Genomic DNA, 24,707 nt, shown 5'->3' on the forward strand with positions numbered 1-24,707 from the left:
AGAGGAGATGACTTCCTTCTCTTCCACCCAAACAACAACCCTTTAGAATATGTCCTCCTGAAAGGCAAATAAGTACAGTTCTGATTTCCAAACCTCACTGTTTGAGAGAACTTCTTGTTTTCTCTCTCTGCTTTTTAAAACAGATGAATGCTCCCCTAGGGGAAAAGCAGCTGTAAATATAGAAGAGGGTGGAAAAAGAATCCTGCTATGAGTTCCAGAGGAACTATTGTACTATTGTAAAAGGCCTTCTCAAAAGAAGCAATACACCCTATTCCAAAAAGAAAACACACGACTTCATCCAAAGTCCTTCTCTAAAGTGTACCTTTGGCCAGATGACTCCACAGCTGCTTCCTCCTCTACCTGACACTAAGGCCTTCACATATAAAGTGAGTTAGCAATTTTCTTCCTGGGAGCCTTAGAGAGAACTAGTCCACAACTCAGTCCACTGCTACTGAGTGTCCTCCATCATCATCAACATTACCATCATCATCATCATCATCAAAGGACTTAATTCATTACCAAACTACTGCCGACATTTAAATAAACTTAAGCCATTATCTTTTTAGGCAAACTGAGGCCACAGTATTTACTAGTTGAGAATAGAATGGGAAGAGGGTATAAATCTGAAAAAGGCGGCCTGGCTTCTATACTTATTACTTTTCAAAAGCAACAGCATTTTTCAAAGGCTCAGGATTCTGTGAAATCTCAAACTGGCTTGTTATATCCCTTCATCCCAACAGTAGTGGGGATGCCACCCCAAAATCCATTTACCAAAAATAAAAGATATAAAGACATGTTTTGCATAAAGTTTGTGAGAAAAAAATTCCAGCTGCTTCTATTTTCATACAAGCTACGATCACATGAGTTTTGCCTTTGCAACCACACTTCCTATCTAGAATTCCAGTAAATTTAGATGTGCCTCATAAATCTAAACTATGTAACAGGGAATTTAGCTGGCTGAAACCATCCTAGCCCACAGATGTTACCAACCTGTTTCACAGTCCCAGGTGGATCTAAGAAATGAAAGGGAGATGGACGGGAAAAGCGAGCATGATGCTTAAAGCCCTACCAAGTCACAAGTGGAGGATACTGCTTTTAATTTCATGCAAGATGCTATTATTCAAAGAAAAAATGCAACATAAGCCTATAAACCACATCAGTGACATGACAAAGAAAATGTTTGTATTTGCAAAATACATTCAAATCCCCAAACTCCCCAGAAAAATCAATACAAATGCCAGTAATACAAATAAATCAAATCCTCAGTCTGACAGGTCTGCTTACCATTGCTCCCAAGAGTTCATTCCCTGAAGCTATAAGCTTCCCTGTGGCCAGGCACCTTTCACACCCTCCTTCTGGGGTGATTCACCATGCAGAGAACCTGGATCAAATAGAGGCATCTGGCCTCACCATCATTCCCCAAGAACCCTAGTCAACTTCTAGGATAAGCACATTTTCCACATGAACCAGAGTTTCATGAGAATCCCATGATAATACAAACTCTTGGGAGACAAGACTGACCCTTCCTGACCTTTCCAGTTTCTCTCAGGTCTTGGTTACCAGAGTCCTAAAACTGGATGGTCCCCAGCCTCCAGCCCCTGCTGTGCTCCAGGCCACCTAAAATACTACTGGGAACCACACTCCCAAAGTACTATCAGGCTGCCTTCCACCTCCTATGGTTCACATTTGTTTATTCCATGTATCATCATTTCCTGACAATCTTCTATACACAGCTTTAAAATGCAAAGAAGGCACAATCCCCAGCCTACCAAGAACTTCAATGGAGTTGAGGAGGCTGCAAACCCAGACAGCAAACAATCAAAACACACAATAAGGCAAGCATATCTACTTCAGTATTCTATATGGGTGCAATAAAATGCTAACCAGTGAGATATGAATGATTAGAATATAAGGAAGAATAAGCTGTAGCTATTTGTGAGTTATGAACAAAATAATGAAAAAATTGGAAAAAAGGAAATTGATCTGAACTAAGATAATCAAAGAGGGCCTTAAAAAGGAAAGAAAGGAGATCTGACCTGAAAGCTTTGAGGGCTGAATAAGTATGAGGATGGGAAGAGGGAACATTCCTTCTGGGGCAGGAATGCTGAAGCAAGCATGCTAGATGGGGGGTGGCAGGGTAAGGTCGGGGAGAGAGGCCAAGGATCAGGGAAGAACAGAAAATAAACTCCATTCAGAAATCTGTCAGGGCAAGAGACAGTTCTTGCTGGTTTTCTTAGCATCCGTCACATAGCAGACTCTGGCTATTCCACAAAGTATTGAGTATTCAACTGAATATTTAAGGTAAGGCTAGTTTGCATAGCCATGAAAAACAGGCAGAGAAATTCTGCCTTGGGTAAGTAGTGGGAAGTCAACAAATATTCTTGAGTAGGAAACCTGACCTAGTCCAGTTTAACAAGTATTTCCTAAAGGCCTCCTACATTTGAGGACCAAGAATACCCTCAAGGAGCACCTCTACCATGGGAAGGGATAGCAACGCTACCGCCCATACACATAGGGCTTTTTTCTCTTACCTAGTCTCACCGGAGAGGAGAACCGTGTTCTAGGGGGGTGAACCTGGCAAGAGAGACTAAAACAGCCTGGAAGGCCAGCGGATGACAAGGTCTGGCTAGAGTGGTGGAGATAGGAACCTGTGAAAGAAAGAACTGGCAGGGCGGGTCACTGACTAGATTGGAGAAGTTCAAAAGAGGGGAGTTTTGGATGAGAGCAGGAAGATTCAGGTTTTGATTTCCAGATGGTGTCATTATCTTTAGGCAATGCTTTGGCTCAGTGAACACCAAATGCTAGGGTCAGTCAGTTCAGCCATTCTGCCTATTTCTGAGAATGGGGGTTACACATTCCGTCCTTCCCATCTGCCCAGTGTTTTTTTGTTGTTGTTGTTTTATGTTGTTTTGTTTTAATGCTAGTTGTGATTTCCTGTAATTCTCATTTGCAAGGGGATAAGGGGGGGATCAATGAGATGATACAGAAAGGAGGAGCTGACAATTCTTTTGTCCATCATATCATGACAAATACATCTCAACAGTCCTGCACTAAAGTTTTACTGGCAGCTCTTACTCTGCGAAAAGGGGAAGGAAGCATTAGTTTTAAAACACAGAAGGGAAGTGTTCTCCTTACACAATGAGTTTTCCCCTTCTAGGCAACCCTCTCCAGCTGCATTTACTGAGGGAGGAGGGATGAGACAGAGAAGTGTCAGCCCTGAGAGCAACAAGAGGGCCAGCCTGGCTCCCAGAAATGCAGCCCCTCCCTCTGAAGCCTGACCCCTCCACCGGCCACTCTGCCATCCCTGACATCCTAGACCAGGGAGAGAAGCAGCAGGGTAATAGCAGGGTGAACAGCGGTGCTCTCTGGAAGGGTTGCCATTAACCTGTATTTCCTAATCTTTCTTCCAAAACAAGACAAATTGTAATTTCTTAAAGCTTTTTAAAAAACAAGCTACTATGGGGAACAAATTTGAGATGTGCACCTTTACAAAGGAAAAGTACAATTTAGCCCTCTTTCCTAGCCCTCTTTCCTAACCATTAAACAAGCATAAGGGGGAAAAAGCCCAGAATGAAGAAGAAATTGTTGTTGGTTATAACACCTTGGTGGATTCTCTGCCATATTCTAAACAAGTACTTCCCTCCCACCTGTGACAGAGTCTGACCACCCTAGAACAGTCATGCTGTACCCTTTCCACACAGGGGCCTCAGAAAACTAAAAGGATGTGACCTGAGAATATCTGTTTTTGCAAGCATTTCCCAGTGCCCTGTGTGAGGCTTCCTGGGGATGGCAATCATTCTTTTATAAGCCTGTGACTTGGCTGTGTCAATGGGGACAGGGATGTTTTGTCACCCTGCAGGACTTCATTCTGTAAATGTCGTGGTCATAATCCTACTCCAGGAACATGAAACCTCAGGATAATCACAGAATCATTATCATTAACTGGCATTTGAGTGCTTATTCACTGTGCACAGATATAAGCATTTTACATCTAATATCTTATTTAATTCTTGCAACAACCTTATAAGGTAGGTACTGTTATCTCCATTTTTAGGCAAAACAAAACAAAACAAAAAACAGAAGCAGAGGGACACTAAATAACCTATCCAAGCTTACACAGATAGAAAGTAATGAGACCAAGATATCAAACTAAGCAGTCTGACCCAAAAGCATGCAATCTTGGTAGAGCTGAAATTTATTCCACATTATATAACATAATTCATTTTAAATGTTAAAATTATCCTAGATGTATTATGGACTAGGAGGCATCAGTATAAAGAGATGGGAAGTTCTGAAGATTGTTGCCCTGCAGCTTGCAGCTATGCACCCTCTTGAGGTGGGGTGGGACTTGGACTTGAGCAAGCAGCAGAAAGCCAGTTGAACATGTACATGTGAGAGCTGATTTTGAAAGTCTAAGGTGGGCCAGGTGATGCTACAGCATACTTTGAGTGACACTGCCCTGGGGCATTCTAGGAGACTTCTGAAGCTGCTGCAAGCTTTGGGGACACAGGTCACTAGATCATGGTTAAGTCCCCTGAATTGCTAAGGAAACAGATAATCACTTTAAGTCACAAGCACCTCATGTTAAGAAAGCTGCTGACAGATTGGAGTGGAGTAAAACAAGAATTCCGAAACATGAACTCTCAGAGTCCTCTTTACAGACGTGCATTTAAGATTGCCTTTTCCACGATGAGCAGGTATGCTTGCCCCCAGTTCTCCACAATTGAAACAACCTGGCTAGAAGCTGCCTCAAAAAATGAGCTTGATTTTTTCTGGAAAATAACTGCCAAAGATGGATACATGCATATTAATGCTCAAATTAATACATTCTTAATAAAACTTAGAAAAGGGTTGAGAGGGGAAGAGGTTTTTTTCATTTTTTTTCCATATGTGTTCTTCAAGAGTCCAAACACGAAGCACGCTGCCTGGGTCTTTGCACTTGTTTGGAAATTGAATAAACATGATTCACTTTAAGGTTTTTCCTCTGCGTTTTAGTCAGAGTCAATAAGTGTCCATCTACATATGCGAGCTCACCAATTCGGTCCTTCCTCCTTGGCTTAAATTATCTGTTTCAATTGTATTACTCTCCAAGAAAGATGGCTCCAAGCTCAGAAAAGGTTTCAGTAATTTAATTAAGTTGTGCAGAAATGCTGATGCTTTCTGAGGCACCAGCCTGACCTTTCTCTGCTCCTTGCTGGTCTCTGAGGGTAGGTCCTGGCTGCTGCCTTCCCTTGGGGAGACCACCTCTACTCCCCAACTTCCACAAGATCTTTACAGTGGCCGGTGTTTGGCCAAACATTCAGACTGCCTAGCTCTGCTACTTACTGCTGTGCTATCCTCGGCAAGTTTTTTTTTTTAATCCTCTTTTACCTATAAAGTGGGTACACAAGCAATCTACTTCAAAGTTGCTATAAAGATTAAATAAGCTAATATGTAGAAAGCACTTAGAGCAGTGCCTGGCAAATAGAAGGCATTCAATATATGTTAGCTTTTATTATCAGCCTGCCTAGTAATACTGAAGATAGTTTTACATAAATCGAGAGCTTCATACCTTTAGAAGCAGTCTCAATTCATTACCACTATATTCAAACCTCTCAACAACCATGCAAATGAGACAAGACAATGTTTATGACACTTCCTACGAGAAGGAAAAGGAACTGGCTCAACTGCCGACTGTGGGAGCTGTTTGCCCATCCTCCCTCATTTAGGTCAGAGACCTGCCTCCATCATTTTCACATACCACCCCCAACACACACACGTACTAGCAGGTGCTCAATAAATCCACAGTGAATTGCACTGACTTTAGGGTTGGTTGTGCTGTAAACACAGCAACCCCAGCCTCATGGCAAGAAGCTGGCAAACCAGAATCATCATTCCTGGGCATTCCTGGCCAATCTGAACAGAAACAAGAGGGCTGCCTTTCCTAGTCCCAGCTCCAACTCATCCCTGAGAGGAAAAGGAGTATCTGCAAGAGAGGGGCAGCCAGAGGTCATTCAGGGAGAAACAGTAAAAGTGCCCCTGAACGACCTCTGAGGTAGCAAGGCATTAGGATAACATAATGGGCATTATCCAGACCCTCCCACTGGGCCAAATGGGAATCCATGGAGGTGGTGTTCCAAAGGCAGATAATGTTGCCTTCGCTGACTGAAATGGTAACTGCCTTCAGTAGAGTACAGGCCAGTCTATAAATACCACGGATTAAAAGGCTTCCTGTGGGGGCCCAACGGCCATCTACCTAAATACAAAGGCTATCTGGTCCTCCAGGCTCCTCTGGTCCATCCCTCACCCCTCAGGGAAGAAGTGCTATCATCCAACATTACACCCCCTCAAGGGACCCCCAACCTCTCTTCCATTTCAGCTTGTTTTTGCTAACCAACCCCTCCTTTCCACACCCTCACCAGGGCCATTCACTCCCAAGTGCTCCTCCACTGCAGCTCCCACCTGGCCCTACCCTCCTCTCTCCAGGCATTTGTTCTCTGCCTCCCTCACCACCTCATCCCCCACCCAACTTTCTAATCCACATATGCTTTACCTGCCATAACATAACCACAAGCAGAACTGAGCTCAGTGGCTCATGCTTGTAATCCCAGCACTTTAGGAGGCCAAGGCTGGCAGATTACTTGAGTCCAGGAATTCAAGACCAGCCTGGGCAACATGGCAAAACCCTATCTCTTAAAAAAATACAAAAATTAGCTGGCTGTGGTGGTGTGTGCCTGTAGTCCCAGCTGCTGGGGTTGAGGGCTGAGGTAGGGAGGCAGAGGCTGCAGTGAGCCCACATAGCCCCACTGCACTCCAGCCTGGGCAACAGAGTGATACTCTGTCTCCAAAAAACACACACACATACACACACACACACACACACACACACACACACCCCACAGGCTTTGGAATCACTCCAACCTTGGTTCTAGTTCCAATACAGTAAATTACAGTACTTAATGTTTCAGAGCTTGGTTTCCTGATTTATCCAGTGAAGATCAGCCTAGCGAGTTAAAGCACTCAGCACACTGCCTCGCATAGGGCACACATCCAATACTTTCTGCCTTGTCCTACTCCCCAGGGGGATTTTTCTTCTTTCTTTTCTAGGACACTCTCATATAGACACTCTTTCTAGGTATAATACCTGCTAAATACAGATGTCTTAACCCAAAGGAATGACTCAAATGTTGCATAATTTCATCACCAGCAGTATCTCTGTAGCAAGCACACAGCCTTATCATCAACACAGCCCCATCAGCAACCTTCAAATTCTACTAGAGAGAAGGCTGGTCACTTTGTACTTTGCCACCACAAATGACACATGTGCTGAGAGAAAGTGATCAGAAGGGATGGGAAAATAGAGTTAGGAGTCACTTTAGGGCCGAGTGCGGTGGCTCACGCCTGTAATCCCAGCACTCTGGGAGGCAGAGGTGGGTGGATCACCTGAGGTCACGAGTTCCAGACCAGCCTGGCCAATGTGGTGAAACACCATCTCTACTAAAAATACAAAAATCAGCTGGGCGTGGTGGCAGGTGCCTGTAATCCCAGCTATGTAGGAGCTGAGGCAGACCAATCACTTGAATCCAGGAGGCAGAGGTTGCAGTGAGCCAAGATTGCGCCACTGCCCTCCAGACTGGGTGACAGAGCAAGACTCTGTCTAAAAAAAAAAAAAAAAAAGTCACTTTGGGCAAGAGTAAGGGATAAATAAAGTCTCTGTAAGGTAAGAGCAGCACTTCCATATGAGACTAAGACCCCCCAAAAAAGAGTCCCATAATCCCACATTTACACGTAAAAAAAATTAAAATTAATTCCGACAGCAAGAATATCTGCCACTTTTACTACAAATACCATCTGGTTAATTTCTGATAAGGTGCAGCCACAACTTTACATAGACCAAGGACTGCCTACAGTATGTCCCTAAAAGGCAGCAGCATCCTAATGACAGCTCCAAGGCAGTGTGCCATGCTGCTCTCTCCCTGGTGTCCTGAAGCTGCTCCTGCAAATTCATGATTAGCCCTGAAATAAACCCAGAGCTTCATTGTTTTCTAAATACCGCCTCCAAAACTTTTAGTCATCACTCTTGAAATCAGAATTAATTTAAGTAAGACTATCTTCAAAAACCAGATAAATACTAGAGCAACATAATAAAAGTCCTGAAGAACTTGTGTTTTATAGGGACTTTTACCATGGTAGTGGGAGGGTTTCTTTTCCAATGAAGATTCTTATTTTGCAATAAGTTAACAGGGTCCCTTCCATGAGGTTTTTAACATCCTCTAGGATCCACCTGTTGCCAGGCCAAAGGGAGTCAGAGCAGAGTCCTCTAAAGAAGTGTGATAGGTCAGTTGCAGTGGCTCATGACTGTAATCCCAGCACTCTGGGAGTCCAAAGCAGGAGGATCACTTGAGGCCAGGGGTTTAAGACCAACCTGGGGAACACAGCAAGACAAAATATATATATATATATATATTATATATATATATATTTTTTTTTTTTTTTAATTAGCCCGGTGTGGTGGTGCTTGCCTGTAATCCGAGCTGCTGAGGAGGCTGAGCTGGGAAGATAAGCACTTAAGTCCAGGAGCTCGAAGCTATAGTGAGCTATGATCAAGCCACTGCACTGTAATCTGGGCAACAGAACGAGACCCTACCTCAAAAAAAAAAGAAAAAAAAAGTCTGGTGACTTAGTTGGTATTAAGCATGAAAAAATGGGTGCTTCATAGGTAGGCCCCTTCATACTTTTCAGATCCTGATGGGGAATTATTAAATGGAAACCCAATACTCACAGCAAGAAGATATTCAAAGAATATCTACAATGAAAAATGAAAAGTGAACTATGGGGGTTTGCCAGCCACCATTAAATGCATATTTGGAAAAGTGAATATTTGAAACACATGCACACCCACAAATGATCAAGTCCTGCAAGAAGATGGCACGTGCCATCTTCCAGTCCACCGTGCCAATTGAGATTTGGTAAAATTTGATACTGCACTGTCTGTATTTTTCACTAATTGGTATTTCATGAACCCTGTGCAGCAGGAAGAGAGCAGGGCACATGTGGGAAGGTCTGATAAGCAGAAAACAGAAAGGGCAAGGATAAGAAGTGTACTGTAAAAACCCAAGGTGGGAAGGTGAGAAGCCGGGTGCTTAATCAGTTCTGGTCCCACGACTGAGTTTGAGGAGGAGAATCTCGCACTCTCTGGAAACTGTACTGGGCAGAAATCACTCAGGGCTTTTTTTCCCCCTCTCAAAATGCAAATATGCAGAAGAGGAGCCCACAGAGAAGCTCAAAACCTATTTCCCACCAAGACTGGCTTCAACTCAACCATTCAGTCCCACCAACAGGCAGATAGTTCCAGGAGCAGGTAGAACACCACGGGGAGCGCTAAAGTGGTATAAGGAAAGAGGCCTTCCTTAGAGAAGCAAAGATGTCCTCACACAGGCCATCCAGGTTTAAAGCAGGAGAGGATGAGCAGACTCGGGTGGTGTGGCTGTCAGTGCGGACTCCAGCAGCAGGGACGGTTTCACAAAGAAGGTCAGACCTGAATTTTCTAGATGTGACAGAGTTCAGAGAACTGAGACCACGAAGGGAGTGGTAAAGAGTGTGCCACCTACAAGACCTGGAGGCAGAAAGGAGAGGGGAAACAAGCCTCTCCCTTTGATCACTCTGGATGTGGTCCATCTGCCCTGGAAAGTGGGAAAAGGATGTGGTCTGAAGCTGGCTTCTCTCACTCACTCAGCTCCACATTGACCCTTGCTAACCCCCTCTGTCCAGACCGGCCATGTTCTGCTGAGTTTCACCTCCACAGGCCTGGCCATTGCTTCCTGTCTGCACATCCGCGAGGCCTCCGTGGTTTGCTGCCACCCACTCTGACAGGGCTGCACTGAAATATGAAGGAGACCATGCAGGAGTTAGCCCCATTTCTGCTGCTAACCCAACATCTAGCCTTAGGACAAGTCACTCACTACTCTGTGCCTCATTTTCTGTAACTTTAAAGTAGGTAAAACTGCCTCCTCTCTTCAAGCATAGTTGTGAGGATAAAAGCTGATAACAGCTAATTTTTTTTTTTTTTGAGACGGAGTCTCACTCTGTCGCCCAGGCTGGAGTGCAGTGGCCGGATCTCAGCTCACTGCAAGCTCCGCCTCCCGGGTTTACGCCATTCTCCTGCCTCAGCCTCCCGAGTAGCTGGGACTACAGGTGCCCGCCACGTCGCCCGGCTAGTTTTTTTGTATTTTTTAGTAGAGACGGGGTTTCACCGTGTTAGCCAGGATGGTCTCGATCCCCTGACCTCGTGATCCGCCCGTCTCAGCCTCCCAAAGTGCTGGGATTACAGGCTTGAGCCACTGCGCCCAGCCGATAACAGCTAATATTTACTGGGCACTTACTACGTGCCAGATACTGAGTTAACCGTTTAACCGCCTAGAATCATTTAATCCTCAAAACCCCCCATGGGATAGACACTACTCTTAACTCCCAATTTCAGTTAAAGAAGCTGGAGGTTAACAAAGTTAAGAGAGTTACCCAGAGCCACACAGCTAGACAGAACATCTAACACTACAAAAGGGTCAGCCACTAACTAATACTTCCCCAGCCTACCATCTGAATATCTTTTAGCTGTCAGGCACATACACATCGTTTTAAATATCCCGTTTCATTTGATTTTCATAAAATTCTACAAGGGAGTACTTTTAAATGTAATTTTAATAAATTATTCAAGTTATATACGCCAATAGTAAAAAATTCAAATGAAACAAAAAGTTTAAGAAGTTAAAGTCTCCTTTATCCTTTACCATTCACATGCAGAATTCCCCACACCAGGCAATCATCAATACTTTGGTAGCCACCCTTCTATAAATTGGTAGTGTTAATATCATTTCCATCCTACAAATGATAAAACTAAGTATTGGCCAGGCACGGTGACTCACGCCTGTAATTCCAGCACTTTGGGAGGCCAAGGCGGGCAGATCACCTGAGGTCAGGAGATCGAGACCAGCCTGAACAACATGGAGAAACTCTGTCTCTACTAAAAATACAAAAAATTAGCCGGGTGTGGTGCCGCATTCCTGTAACCCCAGCTACTTGGGAGGCTGAAGTAGGAGAATCACTTGAACCTGGGAGGCGGAGGTTGCGGTGAGCCAAGATTGCGCCATTGCACTCCAGCCTGGGCAACAAGAGTGAAACTCCGTCTCAGAAAAAAACAACTAAGTATCAAAGAGGTTAAATTTGCTCAAGGTCATAGAGCTGATACGTGGCAGAACTGACACTGAAGCAGGGTCACTCTGATTCCATGGATACTTTCTGAGAAATGTGTCATTAGGCAATGTTGTTGTACGGATATCACAGAGTGAACTTACATAAACCTAAATGGCATAGCCTACTATACACCTCAGCTACATGGCATGGCCTAGGCTACAAACCTGTACAGCAGATACGTTACTGAATACTGTGGGCAACTCTAACATGATGGTAATTGTGTCTCTAAACATACTTAAACATAGAAAAAATACAATATGGTATAAAAGATAAAAAATGGTACATCTGTATAGAGCACTTACCATGAATGAGGCTTGCATGACTGAAAATTGCCCTAGGTAAGTGAGTGAATAAAGAGTGAGTGTGAAGGCCTAGGACATTAGTGTACATTACTGTAGACTTTATAAACACTGTACACTTAGGCTACACTACATCTTTAAAATTTTTTCTTCCATAAACTAATCTTAGCTTACTGTGACTTTTTTACTTTATAAACTTTTTAATTATTTTTTAAACTTTTTGACTCATTTGTAATAACACTTAGGTTAAGACATACAGCTGTGACAAAATATTTTCTTTCTTTATATCCTTATGTATAAGCTATTTTCTATTTTAAAAAACCTTTTTTTGTTAAAAAAAAACTAAGACACAAACACACATATGAGCCTAGGCCTACAAAGGGTAAGGATCATCTATATCACTGTCTTCCATCTCCGCATCTTATTCCACTAGTAGGTCTTCAAGGGCAGTAACAGAACTGTTATCTCCTATAACAATGCCTCCTGGAAAACCTGCCTGAGGCTGTTTTACAGTTAACTGTTTTTTGGGTTTTTTTTTTTTCTAAGTAGAAGGAGTACAGTCTATATTAACGACAAAAAACATAGTATAGTAAATACAAAAACCAGAAACACAGTTATTATCATCAAGTATTATGTACTATACATAATTGTATGTGTTAGACTCTAATACGACTGGCCATGCTGTAGATTTATTTACACCAGCATCGCCACAAACAGGTGAGTAATGCATTGTGCTATGACCTTACCATGGCTACAATGTCACTGGGTGATAGAAATTTTTCAGTTCCATTATAATCTTATGGAGCCACCATCATATATGCAGCAAAATGTCATTACACCACACATGACTGTATGCACATGTTTACATTTTTGTTCCATTAGTACACAAAAACATGTTGACCTTAGGGTACCTGTGGCGAGATAGGGATGGAGGAACCAAAAAGGGGCTATTGCTATCATGTTGCTGGTTGCTGTTCCTTGGCAGGTTAATCAAGTCTGCAATCCTAGGAGGTTTCTCATCTCTCAACATGTGCTATCATACCAGTGTCTGATTTAGCGTTTGAACTCCAGCTGACTTAACATCATTACTACATACAAGTACAGTTGCTGCCAAATGCATACCGGTTGCCAAAGGTCTTATCTTTCCCATTTGTAAAATGGGACTACAATCTTCCTGACAGTATGTGATATCTTACATGAAAGCAGTTTGGCTAGGCGCTGGGGCTTATGCCTGTAATCCCAACACTTTGAGAGGCCAAGGTGGGCGGATCACTTCTGGTCAGGAGTTCGAGACCAGCCTGACCAACATGGCGAAACCTCATCTCTTCTAAAAACATAAAAATTAGCCGGGCGTGGTGGCGGGTGCCTGTAATCCCAGCTACTCAGGAGGCTGAGGCAGGAGATTCTCTTGAACCTGGGAGGCAGAGGTTGTGGTGAATCGAGATCGCACTACTGCACTCCAGCCTACGCAACAGAGACTCCATCTCAAAAAAAAGAAAAGAAAGCAGTTTGTAAAAGGAAGAAATCTTTACTGCTATCAATATGGATGCTCAGTCTGCACAGTAAACATGGAGAAACGTAAACCATCCTCAAGGGGGTTGAAATCTATGAGGAGAAGAGACTAACCAAATCACTGGGACAGGGGTGGTAGCTCATGCCTATAATCCTAGCACTTTGGGAGGCTGAGGCAGGCAGATCACTTGAATCTGGAAGTTCAAGACAAGCCTGGGCAACACGGCAAAATCCCATCTCTACAAAAAAATACAAAAAAATTAGCCGGGCATGGTGACGCATGCCTGTAGTCCCAGCTATTCAGAAGGCTGAGGTGGGAGGATAGCTTAAGCCCAGGAGGTCAAGGCTGCAGTGAGCCGCGATGGTACCACTACACTCTAGCCTGGGCAACAGAACAAGATCCTGTTTCAAAAAAAAAAAAAAAAAAGCCAAAAAACACTAGAGAACAATTCAAAAATATATCATTAAGTGTTAAACTTTTGTGCTGCAAAGAATTCCTGTGGTGAGATAATTAGTATATGGGAAAGAGCATCTGATAAATACTTGACCAATTAATGAGTTCAGATGTGTTGCTTGAAAAACATCTCATCTGCTACTTTAGCATTAGACTCCTAATACCTTCACTATTCACAGAAAGTGATACCAACACCAAAACCCCAAAGTCTGTTCATTCTACCATTGCTCACATATAACCCAAGAAAAAAAGCATGTCAGCATTTGTACAGAGCACCCTTCTTTCAACGATGTGCTTTTAAAAAAGCATGGACAGACCTTCAAAGGAGATGACCCACACAATTATATAATTCCAGAAGCAGTAGAACTGCCCCCCACCCCGCAAAAAGAGTTCAATTGTGGAGAACAAAGACAAAAGTCTTCCTTGCAACGACTTCCTTGCCTGCAACCTGACACACTGGATACTAAATATATTTCTCTCCAAACTACAGAGGCAAAGGTGTAAGTTGGCTTTCAAGAATAAATGATGCCTCCCGAGGCTTTTTAAAAGAACAGAATTCTAGAAACAAAGACCTGCTACCTAAAAATTAGCAGGGATGACTTTCTGGTCTTCAGCCCCGTAACATTGTTAAGGGGGCCCTATAGTTTGTTTTTGACTGGCCTTCCTAAAACATTCTGGAGAACCTCCAATACCGTCTCTCTCCTTCACCTCCCATTGCCATGGTTCCTGAGCTGCCTTCTTTTCCTGCCACCAGACAGGGTGAACATGGTGAATGTTAACAGCTTTTTAACACCCTGTTTATATTTGTTTTTCACTCAAACCAGGCCTTCCTCCAAATGACTCCATTTTTAGAATTTCATCAATAATACCACTCTTTGATTCCTTTTCATCAAAGCTCATAACCTCAAAGTCACCCTGCCCTCCTATACTTATTTTAATCCCCTACACCTGGTCAATCATTTATTAATCATCCAATTAATCCAGGAGGGGGTACAAGGAAGTGGATGAGACAGTCACCGACCTCAGGGAACTTCCAACGTCAGCCTGGAACCAGGGCCTACACAGAGATGGCCACCCAAAGAGGTAAAATATAGGGGGAGGGCGTATGTTTACTGGGAACTAGGTCCTTTACTGCCCACAGCAGGTTGTAAAGCCACAGATATATCAGGAAAAGAGATCTCACAAATCCACATTTCTATCTAAAATTGAGGCTTGAGGGAGATGGAAGAAGAAAAAAGATTCCCTAAGGAATTCATGCCACTGATCCTCTCTATTCCCTTCTCCCAGTTTCTCATAGTTGAACCCACATCCTTTTTTCTTTTAATTAAAAATAGGATAAGTCAAGGACTGAAAACATTCCCAGATTAAAAACTAGTTGATTAAATAAAGCAAGAAACAGGAATCCTCAAAGCACACCAAACTCTTAGACCTAGCTCACTGCAGAGAAAGACAATTCATTTCTTTAATAGGGAGCCTAGGGGGAACGCTCTAATGATACTTTTCAAGTTTTTCCCTTCCAGGGTGACTGTGGTTTGGAACACAGAAGTAACTGACAAATCCCAAACAGTCAAGCTGAAGGTCTACTGTACACAAAAGACTCCTCCAACACTACTCTCAAATTAAAAACCTCGTGAGTATTCCCGCAGTATGCTAACTCCACGCCAGCAAGTACTATGTCCATTTTGTTCTTTGTTCATAACTGTATACCTAGTGCCTAGAACAGGCATCCACTAATTATTTGCCAGACAACTAGACTTACTTCCCTTTGGTTTCTGCAGCAACCACCTACCAGCCTCCCACCAGCCTGACATCATAGCCTAACCAGATTATCAGCTCACAAATTATTATGACTTGAGGGTACATGTAAAGGAAAGATGGATCGATGAATTCTTATGAAACTCAGAGCCTGTTTTTCTTGCTATTCTGCTGTGTAACAAGCAAAATCCCCACAGGACAGAAACAAGGATGTAGACAGTCTTCCCACGGCAGAGTTTCTACCTGGAGGCAGATGGAGGATTGATAAAGGGGTAGACCAGATAATATACCACTGATTAATTTCCTAGCAATGCCTCAAGCAAGCCAACTGAAACAGCAGCACCTACACTAAACACAAGACTCTGTTCACTGGTTTTCTGGGATAGGGAAAGCCAGTATATATGACCTGCTTCCTTCGTGCCTGGTTAGAGTCATACAGTTATAGATGTGTGGTCACGCTGCATTTAGGTGGGTAGCTGATTTCACATACCATAAGTTCAAGGAAGTCGAGACACAGCTCTGAAGGGTTTGGTCGGTTAATGGGGTGTGGGGGCAGGATCAGTTCTCCCAGACAGAGAACACACCCATTGGCCTGGGGTCAGGTGGGTTTTTTTTTTTTTTTTTGAGACAGGGTCTCAACTGTGTCACCAGGCTGGAGTACAGTGGCACCATCATAGCTCATTGCAGCTTTGACTTCCCAAGCTCAAGTGATCCCCCAACTCCAGCTTCCCAAGTAGCTGGGACTACAGGTGTGTGCCACCATGCCCAGCTAATTTTTAATTTTTTTTTTTTTTTTTCTGTAGAGATGTGGACTCTCATTATGTTGCCCAGGCTAGTCCTGAACTGGTCTTGAGCAATTGTCCCACCTCAGCCTCCCAAAGTGCTGGGATTACAGGTGTGAGCCATCGTACCAGGCCAGGTGGCATTTTTGAATGGCAAAGATACACAGCACAGAAATTTAAAAGTTAAGCAGGCCCAGTCTAAACACAACTACAACAATTTTTTAAAGTGAAAGCAAGTTTATTAAGAAAGTAAAGGAATAAAGAATGGTTACTCCATAGGCAGAGCAGCCCTGAGGGCTCTGCACCCATTTTAAGAACAGTTTTCTTTCAGAAGAATTGGACTTCAAGACTCATTTCCTTTGTAATTTCACTATTAGATTCAAAACTACAATCACAGAAGTAACTTGAATTTGTTCCCAAAAATATGAACCATGACACCCTGCTGGACTCCCAATCCCCATTCCTGGTCCAGGCCCAAAGGAGGGGGAGAAACAAACAGGTGATCACACCGGGAGAGAAAAGCACTAGACTAGGAATCAGGGGCCTTGGCTTCTCCACTAGCCCTTTCACCTCTCAGGCAAGTCAGCTCTGAGCATCCATTTCCCATTTGCATTTCTTTAAAATGAGGAAGTAGAACAAGAAGAACCCCAAAGTCCCATTTTTCCAACTCTAACATTTCATGAGCCTAGAGTCTCTCTTCATATACTTTGTCGTGCAGGGAGTTTTGGTAGCATCTAGATACCAACAGTGAAAAATCTGGATCTTCAACTACGAGTCTCGTCTCACTTCACTCAACCTTTGGAAACTCTTAGGATTTGGGAATCAAATTTGCATTAACAGGTAGGTCCTGCTCCAAATCACAAAATTTTTGGCAATGAATTTTGGCAGAGAAGTTACAGCTGCATTCACACACATTTACACATACACAGGAGGAAACTTTCTAGAAGAACTGATCCTTGGCCTTGGCTCCAGATCCAGGAAACCAGAGAAGAGAGTTCAAGTTCCTAGTTTTTGTCTGTCTTGCTGGACAAAGGGCATGTGCCCTATCCCTCCTGTTTCTCTGCAGTGTAACTATCTTGATCCTCTGTTAAATCACTAGGTAGCCTGCATATGCACACTTTCAAGAGCTTTTACTGGGGATCTAGGAACAGGGAAAGCAAGACTAGCTATTGAAAGCAAGACTAGCTGGTCACAAGTGCTAGTACAGGCTGAGTGTCCCTTATCAGAAATGCTTGGGATCACAAATATTTTAGATTTTGGAATATTTGCATATATACAATCAGGTATCTCAGAGATGGGACCCCAGTCTAAACACAAAATCCATTTATATTTCATATACACCTAATACGCACAGCCTGAAGGTAGTTTTGACTGTGACCCAAAACATGAGGTCAGGTGTGGAATTTTCCATCATGTGGGTGCTCAAAAAGTTTAAGATTTTGGAGCACTTCATATTTCAGATTAGGGAAACTCAACCTGTGGTTCCAATTAGAACAAGGGCAAAAGGAGACATTCTGTTGCATTATTTCATTAATATGGTTGGCATGATGTAAAACCACCCAGGGACACATCCTGTAGAGGAAATGACACTCCAAGCAGCACCATCTGCTCCTTTTTGTGTCTGGCATGATCTGTTTTTAACCTCAGGTTACACCTGAGATCCACCTGGAAAAGCCCTGTGGCAGCTGCTCTAAAGAGCACTCTTTCTTGGATCTACATTTTCAGGGCACTCACAGCCCCTCTCCCTCTTCCCTATCTTGCTGGCTGGCTCTCTAGTCAATAAGCATTCCACTCCCCAACCTAGCAGAAGCCTCTGAGCTGGTGCACAGAACCCTGGCATGGAATTTTTCACAAGAAAAGGAAAAGCTTCTGAGAACTATAAATCACATTTGATAAGGAAGGCTTTAGGGGTTCATGGTAAAGTTCTCTCTATAAAACACAAAGATGAGATTTAGAGCCGAGGCTTCGCGTTGAAAATCCTCTTTATTTTTTTTTAAAGCAGCAGTACATATGCATTGAATTTAGGCACTACTGCGTCTGTCAACTCTCACCAATGGTTAAAGTTTTGCACCAAATATTTGGAAACAATGCTACTGGAGAGTTCAAACTTAAAAACAGGATTCTCTCTTTTTGTTTTTGGGTTTTGGAATTTTTTTGGTGGCACCTTTTCTTGATCCAGGGCAATATCCACAACACCACAGTAGGGCCAAGAGTTTACTATAACACTGTTCTTCCTCAAACAAACTGCATAACCTAGTAGAATGTTAACCTCAAAGTAGAGATATGGATGGATGCAGCTTTAAAGATATCTCCTTGAGAAATGAAAACATATACCCACAGAAAAACTTATACACACATGTTCTTAGCAATACTGCAAAATTATTCATAACCAAAAAACAGAAACAACCCAACTGTCCATCAGGTTATGAATGGATAAACAAAATGTGGTATATCAATACAACAGAAAGCATTCAGCAATAAAATGGAATAAAGTACTGATAATGCTAAAACATGAATAAGCCTCAAAAACATTATGCTAAGTGAAAGAAGCCAGTTATTAAAGACCACATATCATATGATTCCAGCTATATGAAATGTCCAAATAGGCAAACCTATAGAGAGAGAAAGATGAATGGTTGCGTAGGGCTAGATGGGATCGTAGAGAAATAGGGAGTGACTTTTTGGGGTGATGAAAATGTTCCAAAATTAGGTTATGGTGATAGATGTACAACTCTGTAAATATACTAAAAACTACTGAATTGTACTTTAAATGTGTGAATTTTATGACGTGTTAAAAAAAAAAGCTAAGTGAAAAAAATACAAAGCTGAAGGTACTACCAGCTGAAGATGGAAAAAACAGAATACACATTATGTTTATATTAGGGTGGTAGAATCATGCTGATTTTTTTCCCCTTTTATTTTCCAAGCTATCTGTAATCTTGTGCTTCCCTACCAAAAAACATCTCTGTCTTCCTTCAAACAGTTTGCATAGACTGCTATAATTTAAAAAGGAAATTAAGTAAAATCACCTTTTTCCCTTTTTGCAGTTACCTTTTACAAGCCTCCATCCGTCCACTTAGTTTGTTGAGCTCAACCAAGAATAATCTAAAGGAAAAATTGGATAAACAGGCTCTTATGCCATTCCCAGAAGCCAGTTTCATTTTACTGTCTTTGTCAGAAGCTGAAGCCTAGTCTAGCCAAAGAAAATTTCAAGGACAGTTTACATAAAGGGCAACTCCACACTCTAATCTTAAATTTCTGTGGGTGAAGGAAAGTCACTGCTGGCAGCAGCAGGTTGGACTTGGAAAGATTAGACATTCCCTCTACTCTACAAAGGGTGGCAAGAAAGGGGAGGCTGGGAAAGATCTCTATTTGTGTCTCTTCTCTGAGATTTTGTATCCAATCTCCAACTGCAGAATCCTGAATCATTTTTCATCAGAGAAAATCCTCTTCTGAGTAATAAAGAATTGTCAGTCACCACCTCTGCCGTCTGCGAACCCACTGAGAATCTATTACTGTCATCAGGAATCCCAGGCCAACTTGCCTCAAACCAAGCAAGGAGGCTTTGCCAAAAAATAAAATAACATGGCCGGGCGCGGTGGCTCAAGCCTGTAATCCCAGCACTTTGGGAGGCCGAGGCGGGCGGATCACGAGGTCAGGAGATCGAGACCATCCTGGCTAACACGGTGAAACCCCGTCTCTACTAAAAAATACAAAAAACTAGCCGGGCGAGGTGGCGGGCGCCTGTAGTCCCAGCTACTCAGGAGGCTGAGGCAGGAGAATGGCGTGAACCCAGGAGGCGGAGCTTGCAGTGAGCTGAGATCTGGCCAGTGCACTCCAGCTTGGGTGACAGAGCGAGACTCCGTCTCAAAAAAAAAAAAATAAAATAAAATAAAATAAAATAACAAAACTTAAAATAAAATAAAATAAAATAAAACACTTGTGTATGTGTGTAGGAGGGGGGAGTACATTTAAGGGCACAATGCTATCAGGTAATTTCAAGGATCTACTAACACTGGCGACAGTAACAGGGAACTACATCTGTTTCTGTTTGAGAAAAATGCTTCAGTAATATCCTGTTTCAGGAGTACTGTGTGAATTCTTGGCACGCAGCCTTCAGATGTTTCAAGGGTGGTTATTTTCCCTTTTTGAGATACAAGAGCCAGGGAGGGAGACTACATCACAGGCAACACCACAGTCTGTGAAATTAGTTTCAGTTCTCACTGCTGCACTTCCTGCTGTCGCTGTATCCAGTACCTTCACAGATGCTTAACTGTCCCAAGCCTTGATAGTAGCACAGTTGGCCTTTCATGGCTGAAGTGACCCAGCTCAGTGCAACTGCAAGGTCCACCAGCAGAGCGACTTCCACACTCAAGTAAGAACCAGAGGACGAGAGAGCAAATGGAGGAACCCTGCTGGTTTCTAGGCCAAAAAAAAACTAAAAAGGCAAGAAAAAGGACACCATCGCAGACACACAAGCACGAGAAGAACACAGGTGCCTAACAGGCTCTGCCGCGAAAACCTAAGCCTTGTAAGAGGTACCTCTTTCCCCAGAACTTGTACTTTTTAAGATAAAAGGTTCTTACACAGAAACACAAACTTACACTCATCCAAGGGACACACAATGGCTGTTGCCTTGAATCCAAGCCAGGGGTGGAGTGAACAGAGCTTCATGCACAAGGACAGTCCACCCAAAGGTTCCTGAGTAGTATGGAGCTCGTGAGAAACCTGGGGAAAGTCTCTATTTCCCCTAGTTTTGCATTTGTCCCAAAGCTTACCCTTAACCAAATGTCCTAATCCTCAACATTCAAGTCTGCAACAAAGCAATGTTTGCTCTCAAAGTTGAAAAAAAGACAAGACATGGGGTTCCTTCCTCTATTGGCTCCTTCTGATCTTTCTCCTACTGCTTGAGCGAACACCCTCTAACAAGACTTCCATAGTGTCCAGACAGAAAGAGGGAAAATAAATCCTGCTTGTCAGCTTCAACTAGGAGACAGCATGTCAATTCAGGAGCTTAATAATAACTCACTTCATGTATGGCAATTATACAACCTGGGCCCAGTGGATCTGCTGACGTTCGGGCCTGCAAGTGTGAACTCTTAGTAAATGGGGAACTAGAGGGGAAAGACAACCATGTGTGCCCTCTGGCCTTCCCTCTCTGCTGGCAAGTGGTTCTGCTTCATTCTCCACAGTTCACTTGTTTGGTACTGAAATGAGGAAGAGTATGTACCTCACTTTTTTTTTTTTTTAAAGATGCTGTATTTCTCCCAGCCCACAAATGATACCAGTAGTAATGTGGTTGTCAGAAGAGCTAAGGATATGAAAAAAGGGCAGAAGAAAATAAATATTTGAAGCAAAAGTCAAGTTTTTATGTGGGAAACGGACAAGCAGGGAGGGAGTGAAACAATGCTTTGTAGCAACAAACTTGAAAGAAGTTCTAACTTTTAAGCAACCAGGTTATGCAACCAGGTGAATTATTACCTTTTGGAAGGGGTGTGTGTGTGTATGTAGAGGGAAGGCTGCCGCAGGAATTGCTGCCCCAGCAAAAGAGCAAAGGAGGATATCCCCTACTGAGAGATGCACCATTACATAAGAACACAAGCTCAGGCCGCACGCGGTGGTTCACTCCTGTAATCCCAGCACTTTGGGAGGCCAAGATGGGCGGATCACCTGAGGTCAGGAGTTTGAGACCAGCCTGGCCAACATGGTAAAACCCTGTCTCTGGCCAACATGGTAAAACCCTGTCTCTACTAAAAATACAAAAATTAGCCAGGCGTGATGGCATGCACCTGTAGTCCCAGCTGCTCAGGAGGCTGAGGCAGAGAATCGTTTGAACCTGGGAGGCGAAGGTAGCAGTGAGCCGAGATTGCACCACTGCACTCCAGCCTGGGTGACAGAGTGAGACTCTATCTCAAAAAAATAAAAAAGAACACAAGTTCAATCATCACACCTCAGAGACTGGCCAGGAAAACAGACAAAGTGCTGAGATCTCTTTATCTGCCAGCCTGCATCTGTAACACCTCATTCCACCCTTCTTCCTCTTCTATCTCACCAAATTCTGGGCTTTCAGAAGGCAGGCTTCAGCGAAAGAAGTCAAACTCAGCCATTTGACAGTGGATTTGCTCTCAGGTGTTGAAACAGTGAGCATCCTGGCACCTGGCTCTATCTAGGTGTAAGTGAGGATTTGTTTCATATGCCATTTCTACTACAATATCCAAAAAATTACTCTATAGACAGGAAGTCCTATCTATCAGGACTCATACCAATACTGTCCTGTTTAACTCGCTGGGCAGAAGTTCTTTCAGCAGCAAATGGCCAACAATGAAAACTAACAACATAAACCAAAACAAATTGACTTAAAGGCTGTGAGTCCATGAGAGCTGGATTCTGACTTATTCAATGCAGTACCTGCAATACATAGCACAGTGCCTGGCATACATTCTGTATCCCATAAATACTTGGGAGTACTGAATGAAAGAATGAACAAATGACTCTTATGCAAACATACCGTAAGTGTGTACCCTGGAGAAAGAGTTTAGAATGCTCCTGATCTGAGAAACAGCCTGAAGCAGCAGTGCTTTCAGAAGGTTTTAGAAAGACTCCAGGTTCAATTTTACCAAAAGGTAAACAAACCAGAAACCAGCAGTATAATCTAGTAGTTCAGACTGTGGGCTCCACCATGAGATACCTATCTGACACAGGCGAGTTATTTAACTTGTTTGGTTTGGGTCTACAACTAGAAGAATGGGGATAATAATATCTACCTCAAAAGTCTGTTGTTTATTAAATAAGTTCAAAAAAGTAAAGCCCTTAGCACAAAGCTTGGTACTCAGTAAGTCCTCAAGAACCTTTCCATATCATTGCTGCTTAATTAAATACCTTCTTTCCTGAGATGCAGAAATACCTCACCCAACTCCAGGAAAATTTTAATTTCTGGTTGAATATGCTTCTAGCTAAAAACATAAAGCCCAGAGAACTCAGAAGTCAGTGCCAAGCACATGTCTCTACTAGCCTCCACTAGATGGTGACAATTTGGGTGTGGAATTCCCAAAACAGAAAAGGTGTGTGCGCGTAACTCCTATGTATTTTTTTAACACGAGAGGAACGAAAACAGCAAGAAATGAATTAACTACTGTGAAGGGTGGAAAGCCACACTTCCCATCTCTGTAGATCAAAAAAGGGGGTAAATCCCTAGGCCTAATTGAACCGAGTAATCTTACTGCACCTCTGGAAGAGCACACAGGAGCCCAGTTAGCAAGAGCAACAAAGCCCAGCATGTCGCCTGCCACCGAAAGAAAATTCTGTGGGAACAACAGCTTTAGGCCTCTTTGCCCAGACGCCAACTTCTCTTTAACCAGACCAAGACTATTTTGACGCCTCTTTGCTCCTGGGTCTTGCTGTCCGCATAACCACCTCCCCCTCCTGCTCCTAAATTCGTCCAGAGTAACTTTTCTCCACTTCAGCAGCTCCCCAGCCACGACTCCCATGAGGGAGAGTCAGATCCACACTCATAGCTGGGGTCTCAAAACCAAGCGTAAAAAAGGAAATTATGTACGTGCCTACTTTTTGAAAGAAAAGAGCTGGTTTCGGGGAGTTTAGCCTGGTTAATAAGAGACGTTTTTGAGATTAAAGAGCAGCCGAGGCGCAGGGACTCCCGAATGCTGCGGAGCGCACAGGCTGGCTCTGAGATTTCCTCAGGAAATCCACCTTCTCTAACCCAGCCCTGCCTGCCCCAGCGTAAGCCCCGCAGCTTTGCTGGGCTGAGGGCAGTAATGACAGTGGCACAGAGGGCCTCTGCCTACCTCCTCTGCACCACCGGCACGGCGTCTGGCTCTGCCAGCGCTGCTCCGGCAGCGACGCGGGACGGCGCGCCCCGGACCGCAGGTCACTAAGTTCCCGGCCGCAAACCAGCCGCCGGTCCCCCTGGCCGCGCAGCCCCCACTGCCGGCCCGCCGGCCGCGCCACGCCAGCGCGGGACTCCCAGCGGCGCGGTTCGCCGCCGGGTGACAGCGGGCCGGCGCAGAGAAGAGAGGGGAGCCGCCGAAGCCGGCCCGGGCTCCGGCCAGCGTCACTCCTGGGCGGTGCGCGCTGGTCCCGCGCCCCTGACAGCCGGCCGGGAGCGTCGGTGGCACAATGCCGGCCCCGCCGCCCCCCGCCCGCGGTGACAACTCACCCGGGAGCCGGCGGAGACCTCCGGGATGGGGGCGCTCACCGCTTCCACGCCGCCGCTTGCGCGCGCCCGCAGCCTTCTCGGGTCTAGGCGAGGCCCCGCGTGCCCTTGTCTAGCTCGCTCTGGCCGGCGCGGTGGGCAGAGGAAGCGGGCGGGAGGGAGGGAGGCGGCGGGGCGGTCGCCGGCTTGGGAGAATAGAACTCGGCGCTAGCGGCGGCTGCAGCGCCCGCGTCACTAACCCAGCTGTACCGCGCGGGCGGGGGAGGCCCCGCGGAGGGGACGGGGCGGGGAAGGGGCGGGGCCAGGCGCGCACGCAACAGCGACGGCGTCGCGCCGGCGTCGCGCCGCCGCGACCGCCCCCCCGGGAGGCCCCGCACGCACGCGCCGCAGGCCGGGCCAGGTACCCACGGGAGAAGCGACGCGGTTGGGGAAGTGGGGGGTCCTTAAAGGGACAGTCTCTCTGCGCCGGAGTGGATGGGGCGGTGGCACCGACTCAGCTGGACTGT

The 24,707-nt window shown here is 44.4% G+C and overlaps 1 protein-coding gene across 3 annotated transcripts in view; it reads right to left on the reverse strand.

Moving 5' to 3' along the window:
• Window positions 1-24,456, reverse strand: part of SUSD6 (sushi domain containing 6) — a 106,657-nt gene extending 82,201 nt beyond the window's left edge. The window contains exon 1 of one of the 3 annotated variants that reach the window (XM_033187597.1): window positions 24,205-24,456. The gene's annotated coding sequence lies outside the window, so the exon portion shown is untranslated. Of the gene's footprint in view, window positions 1-2,531; window positions 2,651-23,833; window positions 23,956-24,204 lie in introns of those variants that run through there. The other 2 variants (XM_033187601.1, XM_033187598.1) reach the window with 2 other exon arrangements.
• Between the last annotated feature and the right edge of the window lie 251 nt (window positions 24,457-24,707).

The sequence above is a fragment of the Trachypithecus francoisi genome, unplaced genomic scaffold (genome assembly GCF_009764315.1).
Source record: "Trachypithecus francoisi isolate TF-2019V2 unplaced genomic scaffold, Tfra_2.0 Lachesis_group3, whole genome shotgun sequence".
In the NCBI taxonomy this organism is placed as follows: Eukaryota; Metazoa; Chordata; class Mammalia; order Primates; family Cercopithecidae; genus Trachypithecus; species Trachypithecus francoisi.